Source organism: Eumetopias jubatus, unplaced genomic scaffold (assembly GCF_037043125.1).
Source record: "Eumetopias jubatus isolate StellerSeaLion01/CBP00866 unplaced genomic scaffold, mEumJub1_p1.0 scaffold_1, whole genome shotgun sequence".
Lineage (NCBI taxonomy): Eukaryota > Metazoa > Chordata > Mammalia > Carnivora > Otariidae > Eumetopias > Eumetopias jubatus.
The window spans coordinates 167,952,572-167,961,080 of record NW_028274807.1 but is presented as its reverse complement, the minus strand read 5'-3'; positions in this window follow the sequence as shown (position 1 = coordinate 167,961,080).

Sequence of the window (8,509 nt, the reverse complement as noted above, 5' to 3'; positions counted from 1 at the left end):
TAACACAGAGGTTACCTCCCCTGGGGGAGAGATGATATGGGTGGGGTCTCTGAAGTCTTGAGCGTCAACCTCCTCCTCCTCACTGGGGAAGCAATGAGGCTGGGATGAGGCGATGCTCCAAAGCTATGCAGCACATGGTGGGCAGAGCCAGCTCCCACCCCGGGCTGCGTGGTCCCTTCTCCCACCACGCCAGCCCAGGCCCCTGCAAAGCAGCTGTGGGTTTCTCAAAGCCTCTTCCTGAACCTTCTGCATTGGAGTTCGAAACTCCTTCAACCTGATGCTTGGAGTATCACTCCTCTCTTCTGGATGAGTCTAAACAATGAACACCTGGACCTGGGTCTCCTGGTGGTGGGAGCAGACAGCTGTGAGCTGTAGCCACCTGCCCTGCATCCTTGGCAATGACCCCTCCCATCTCTGGCCAGGGCAGCCTTCCACCATAAGGCAAAGCAAGTGCCCCATGCCCGGGCTTGCCCAGCCCAGCACTGACCATGGGGCTGTCCCATGACACCCCTCAGTGAAGACTGGCTATTGCACTCACCCAAGGAAGTACCTGGAAGTGACTGGCCTGTCTTGGATGGACGGCCATGACACACACACAGATGGTCTCAAGGGCCCTTTTCATCTCTCTGTACTGCTTTCACCCTCATCATTCACTGCCCACCCTCAACAGGATGCTAGTAGCAGTAATAAAAATAAAAAAGCAGTACCAATAATTTGGCAAACACTTCTTAAATACAGGCAAATGACTCAATGCCTACAAATAGGTTTTTATGGTCAGTAGGGGCACTGAATTTCTTAAATTTGAGAATTTTGTAAGTTTCATTACTGCATGCTCATGGGAAAGACCCAGATCCTGAGGAATAAATATGGTCTTTTTTTTTTTTAGTGGAACTGTGTGTGCCCTACTGGATATAGTCTTTTAATGCTTTTATACATTAAGCAATTTTTAAGCCATTGTAGAACTGTCTCCATGGTAACAGAATTGCCATGAATGTGTGTGCCTAGGTGTGTGTATATTTAACTCTAAACATAATGTGTGTGTGTGTGTGTGTGTGTTTGAGCCTAAACACAATAGACGATGGACAGGCAGATAGATAAATGATAGATAGATAGATAGATAGATAGATAATAGATAGATAGATGATAGATGATAGATATAGATGATAGATAGATGATAGATAAATAGATGATAGATAGACAGATAGATAAATACTACTTGTGGCTTAACTAAAACAATATACCACTTTTATACCTCAAGTACTTTTTAAGCTGCAATGTATGCTTGCCTAAAACCCTCCTCAGCATTTGAAAGAAACAACCATAGGAAATTATTTAAACGGCAAACAGAAGGATCAGAATGTTAAACAGAGCAGAGTATGAAAGAAACCAGAAATCTGGAGCCTGCACAAAGTAGATAACCCTGAGTGGTATCTTAAGAACCAGGAGGTGCAGATCAAAGGGGGTGATAGTCCTTGCTGCATATGAGTCAGATCTCACAGCAGTAGGTTAATACACAACTCTTAAAATACCAATACTGGTATTTTATAAAATAAATATTTACAAAATATAAATATTTTGCAAATATATAAAAATCTATTTATATAAAAAATATTTACAAAAATAAACCAACTGCTAGACCTTTCTCATCTTGCTTAGGCATCAAGACAGGAAAGCTGTCTGTAACAGTGTGCTTGAGTGACTGAGGGCAAGGAATGTACCCATTACCACCTAGGATTCATGGTGTCGGCAGGAACAAGCATCATTCATTCAAGGACCCAGGCCAGCACGAAGTTAATACTGGTACCCACCTCCCACGAGTACCAAAGGGGCTTTGGGTGGGAAAAGAGAGGCACCAAGGAGGCTTCTTCAACTCGTTCTGTCTCATTGCTGTTGATGTCAGGAAGTGGGTTCCTTTGAGTTCTTCTTCCTGAACTGGTCCTTAGTGGTCCATGATAGGACCCATCACTACCCGTTCTGTCCATGTTGTAAGTACTCATGAAACAGCTGCTGAATGAACATAGGTGTCCCAGAGCAGACTCTACCCATTTATTTCTGACTGTGAACCTTGTTTGTTCTTGGATATAAAGTCTATGTAACCTCACTTGTTGGTCTCGGGGTCTTGAGGGTATGTCATGGTTACAGAAAACTGTGTTCAAAGCCCAAAAATGGACACTGAAGCATGACAGTCCCTTTATGGAGCATCTCTGAGGACAGGTGAAGGGAAATCCTCCCAGGGGCAGAACCAGGAACTGTGCACCTGGTTGTGCATTTTGCCCACAAGAAATGACAAGGTGAGGGTCTATACCAATTCATGGGCTGTGGAACATGGTTTAGCTGGATGGTCAGGAACTTTGGAAGGAACATTACTGAAAAATTGGTGCCAAGGAGGTTTGAGGAAGAGGGATACTGATAGATTTCTCTGAATGGCTAAAGAATGTGAAGAGATTTGTATCCCATGTTAATGCTCACCAAAGGGTAACTTCAGCAGAGGGGGATTTTAAATAACCAAGTTGACAGCATGACCCATTTGTGGGCACCAGTCAGGCTCTCTCCTCTGCCATTGCTGCCATGGCCCGGTGGGTCCAAGTGGCAGGGAGGGAGGTTATGCACGGGCTTCCACTCACTGACGCTGGCCTGGCTACCACTGAGTGAGTGCTCAGTCCACCAGCACCAAAGACCAAACACTGAGTCCCGATATGGCACTATTCTCTGAGGTGATTAGCCAGTGACCTGGCGACAGGTTGATTATATTTAACCACTTCCATCATGGAAAGGGAAACACTTTGTTCTTCTGAAACAGATACTCTGAATATAGATTTGCCTTCCCTGCACACCATATGTCAATCAAAAACTACCATCTCTGGACTCTAGCAAAAAGGGGGCAGAATCTGCCCCTTCTGAGACTAAAGAAATGATCAGGTTAGCCCAGCCTCCTGCTTGCCAATTCCCTACTACTACACCTCAGTCCCCTGGTGGTCACCACTGGTTTTTCTCCCACCAAAATGGTGGCTACCCAAGATGGCCACTGTCTGTCCCAGGCTTCCTAATTAATTCACTTGGGCTGGCCCCGGGCTCTTGCTTCTCAGTCAGTAGGAATCACTAAGGGGTTTGTCAATAATACAAATTCCCAGGCTCCACCCCCAGAAATCCTGATTAAGTATGTCTGAGGTAGAACCCTGGATTGTGTCTCTTTTTACAAGAGCCCCAAGCAATTCCTTTGACAGAGAGAGTGAGAGAGCAGAAGCAGGGGGAGGGACAGGCAGAGGGAGAGAGAGAAGCAGGCTCCCTGTGGAGCAAGGAGCCCAATGCAAGGCTCCATACCAGGACCCTGGGATCATGACCTGAGCCGAAGGCAGATGCTTAAATGACCAAGCCACCCAGGTGCCCGGTCTACACTTTCAAAAACACCGACATAAGGAACCCACTCAGGACAAATCAGCATTCCAAGTGCTTTCTTACGATAGTTATTTCAAGATACAACCAGTAGAAGGGTTCCCCTTTCTCCACATCCTCGCCAACATCTGTCATTTCCTGACTTGTTAATTTTAGCCATTCTGACTGGTGTGAGGTGGTATCTCATTGAGGTTTTGATTTGGATTTCCCTGATGCTGAGTGATGTTGAGTAGTTGTTCATGAAAAAAAAGAAAAGATACAACCAGTAGATATTTAATGTGATAACCCTCCTATCTGTCTTAGATTTTCCTTTTATGGGGGTAAAGGGTACTTCCTTGGACTCACGATGAAGACATAATAGTGGGTTAGATACCATAGTGAGGTCATTCTTTTGTCAACCCATGGGTTTTCATGTTTCTCCTTCAAGGGCACAAATCTTATGAGGGTAACAGTAATGACCACAGTGAGAATTGGGGGAGCATTTTAGAGTCAAAGATGTCTCAGTTGGTGGCATCGCCACCTTGAGTAACCTCTGGGACATTCAAATACAGACGTCATCTATTCCATATCTCCTCTCCCCTTCTGACCCCAAAGGGGCACCATAACCATACACGGATGAGTTGATGGCATCCAGAATTCACCCAGAATTTTAAATTATTCAGGATTCAGCCATTTTTCATGTAGGCAAGTGAAAAGGCTCAAATCCAATCAAGGCAAGTTGTTGTCATGAAGGTGGTGGTGGATGTACAGCCCTTTAAAAATGTTATTGTGGAAAACTTCACATAACATAACATTGACCATCTTTACTATTTTCAAGTGTATGGTTCAGTGGCATTAAGTATATTCACACTGTACAACCATCCACCACCATCCATCTCCAGAACTTTTTCTTCATCCTCAGCTGAAACTCTGTCCCCTTTAAACACTAACACCTCATTCCCCTCCCCGCCAACCCCTGGCACCCCACCATTCTACTTCCTGTCTCTAGGAATTTGAGGCACCTCATATAAGTGGAATCAGGGCGCCTGGATGGCTCAGTCGGTTAAGCGACTGCCTTCGGCTCAGGTCATGGTCCCAGAGTCCCGGGATCGAGTCCCGCATCGGGCTCCCTGCTCAGCGGGGAGTCTGCTTCTCCTCTGACCCTCCCCCCTCTCATGTGCTCTCTCTCTCTCTCAAATAAATAAATAAAATCTTTAAAAAAAAAATAAGTGGAATCATACAGTATTTGTCCCTTGGTGACTGGCTTTCTTCATCAAGATTCACCTACACAGTAGCATATAGTAGAATTGTCCTCCTTTTTCAGGCTGAATAATGTTCCTTTCTATATATAGACCACATTTTCTTTCCCTGTTCACCCATCGATAGACATCTGGTTGCTTCTACCTTTTGGCTACTGTGAATCGTGCCGCTAGGAACATGGGTGTACAAATATCTCTTCAACACCCTACCTTCAGATCTTTTGGGTCTAGGCCCAGAAGCAGAATTGCTGCATCATATGGTAGCTCTATTTTTAATTTTTTTGAAGTGCCACTATACTATTTTCCACAGCAGCTGCACCATTTTGTATTCCCACCAACAGGGCAGAAGGGTCCCAGCTGCTCCGCATCCTCACCAACACTTGACAAATTGTTGTCCCTATCTCCACATGACAGATGTTTTTAAAAGGCTCAAAGAAATGGAGTTGCCCAGGATCACAGGGTCAGAAGTCAGTCTGGAGCCTCCAAACTCCGGAGACAGCCTTGTCCCCCTCCCCCGACACTCAGGGATATGTGAGCGCTGATTCCAAAGCCAGTCTTGCTCTTTCCAGAAGAAGGTCTCACCCACCAGCTCATAGAGCTCTCTGTCACTTATTCATCCAGTGAACCCTCATTGAGCATCTACTAGGAGCCAGGCCCTGCCGCAGGCCCTCTCAGCACTTCATCTAACCCTGGATCCACCCAGAACCCCCACAGGAGCCAAGACTGCCCAACAAAGGAATTCTGCCCTAAAGGGCCTGGCAACCACGATAACATTGTTCCTGGCTTATCTGCAGCCTGGGTAGATGGAGACCAGTCGTGCCCATGGCAGGAGTCAAGGATGGAGTGGAAGAGAATGGTCTTGGCACAAATGAGAAACTTGCCCAAGTGGGCGGTTCCTGGAACACGGCACCCAAGCACCCTCCTCTCCCCAAGAGCCAGGAAAATTGGCACATCCTTTCAGGTCCAAGGCATGGGCTCCTAACTACAGAGACAAAAAAGACTGAGGTCTTCTGATGCCTCCCAAATGCCAACGATGAAAGGACATGCTTTCATGGGTGCCTTCCTGCATCAACCCTTACAAAAATCCATATCTACCTTATCTCCTTATGGATAAAAAAGCAGGTGAGGTGACTTAACCAAGGTCACACAGCTCATGTGCGGCAAAGCCAGGATTCAAGCAAGAACTGTTGGCACTAAGGTCCTAATGTAGAAACTACAAACACTTTTGTGCATTGTTATATGTCACTGTAAGGAGCTGGGGGAAAACAGAGTGACGTGGTTTGCACGGACCTAGCCAGAAAACAGCTTGGTCCCTGTAAGTCTGGCTACCCAGTGTTTTTCCCGGCTGACCAGGAAAACAATGGAGGAGTTATGAAATTGATGACTGTAATTCCTTGGCCTTCCAGAAGGTCACCCTGCCACCCTTCCCCTCTCTGGCTGAGTGATGATAGTCTGAACCTCTGTCTCCTTGACAACAGGAAAGCCGCACTTCCACCAGTATCCTCCAAGGTCCTTCTGGAAGTTCCCGAGGAATGCTCGGCATGGCACTAATATGGACTGGGTGTGTTGTCCCTTGCCACTCTGGTCTGACGCTCTCCCCTTCTCTCTTTCACTCCTTCCAGGCTTCTGCTCCTCACTTGCCCCCCAACCCAAGGACGTTAGTGAGGTGGGCCTTTAAGTCTCTAGAACCAGGCAGACTCACTTCACAACACTCAGCTGGGGAGTTATGGAACACAAAAGAAACATAACCTGGATCATGGGCACATCACAGCTCCCGGATTCCACCAGTCTTGATTCCCCAGGGAACCCCAAACTCACCAACTTTCTGAATAGACCCTGGCCTGCTACCATAAGGGCCTGCTCACTTCCCTGCAGTGGGGTGCTTTAAGGAGCGGGCGCCAGGGTGCACACGGCAGGGCCTCCCGGGGACCCAGGCACATGCTCCCCAGCTCAGGTAGCATTGATGGCTCAAGGCCCAGAGCCAAGGCCTTCTCCAGGTCACCCCTGAAGGGCCACCTGGCTCCCATGCCCTCCCGGCATTGGCTGAGGCCTCTGTTGGGACTGCCCTGCAGCTCGACTTTTCCTCACACAGCTTGATCCCAAGAGCACCCCAACTGACCTCCCACATGCAAGTCCTCCCCAGAAGCAGCCTCGACAGGCTCTCTCACCACGTCAGCCTGCCAGGGCCCCACAGCCCCTCTGGGTCATGAAGATGGCAGAAATGCCACATCCCTTCACATCACAGCCGTACCTCGGGTGGCGACCTCATGCAGCATCACGAACTCCAGACCCTCTGCCTCTCGGATCCATGTCACAGACGTCTCAAAGCCCGCACGTCCAACACTGGACTCCTGACATCCACCCCCTCAATTCCTCTCTTTTCCTCACCCCCTCCCCCACAACCCTGCAGTGTCAGCAAGTCACATCCGCTGTGTCAACCACATCACACTCTGACTGCTCGCTCCCACTCGTGTCTGAGCCCCCTCTCCTCTCAGCTGGGTCACTGCAGGGGCTTCCTCCCTGGGCTCCCTGCTGCCCCCCTCCCCCCACCCCCAGAGCCCGCGTCAACAGAGCCCTCAGACCGATGCTTTGATAACAGCCAGTCACGTGACGACTCTCCTCTCTCAACACACCCCCTGGCTGCCATCTCTCCGGTACTGAAAGCCAAGCCCTTGCCATGGTCTGCGAGGGGCAACCTGACCTCTCCCCACTGCTATCATCACTGTCCTGCTCCCCCATCGCCCCTACACCAGCCTCACCAGCCTCCTTGTTGCTGGGGCCACACAAGCACACTCCCACCTCAGGGCCTTTGCACTAGCTATTCCCTCTGCCTGGAGTTCCCTTCCAGATCTCCATACAGTTCACTCTCTTGCCTCTTTGGGTCTCTGCTCAAATGTCACCTTCCCAATAAGGCCATCCCTGGCCCTCTATTTAAAACTGAACACCCCCCCACACACACACACACACACACATACACACCATCACCATCAATGAATCTCCAGCTCCCTATTCTCGGTTCCTGGTTTGTTTTTCTTCATAGCACTTATGACTATCCAACACATCAACCATCTTACTATTTACTTCGCTTAACATCTACCTAATCACCCTAATATCAGGCTGTAGGCTCCTCGAGGACAGATTTTTGTCTGTCTTGTTCCCTATTGCCTGCTTAGCACCCTGAACGGGCCCTGGCAAATAACAGGCGCCTTATAAATACATGATGATGATAATTCACAGTCTACATTCTCATGCAGGGACTTTATCATCCTATTTCTGGACTTCTGAGCAGATTTCTCCAAAGATGAGTTTGTTCCATCTGTGAAGAGAAAGAGGGAGGCAGAGACAGAGAGAGACAAAGAGACCATTAGTAATTTTTATTTTTTATTTTTTTTACTGTTACAATAGGTCAACTTGTCCTCAGTTTCTCTTCTTCATTTATTTTATTTTATTTTATTATGTTATGTTAGTCACCATACATTACATCATTAGTTTTTGATGTAGTGATCCATGATTCATTGTTTTCGTATAACACTCAGTGCTCCAGGCAGTACGTGCCCTCCTCCCATCACCAAGCTAACCCGTCAGTCCACTCCACCCCCTCTAAAACCCTCAGTTTGTTTCTCAGAGTCCATAGTCTCTCATGGTTCGTCTCCCCCTCCGATTTCTCCCCCTTCACTTTTCCCTTCCTTCTCCTAATGTCCTCCATACTATTCCTTATGTTCCACAAATAAGTGAAACCATATGATAATCGACTTTCTCTGCTTGACTTCTTTCACTTAGCATAATCTCCTCCAGTCCCATCCATGTTGTTGTAAAAGTTGGGTATTCATCCTTTCTGATGGCTGAGTAATATTCCATAGTATATATGGACCACATCT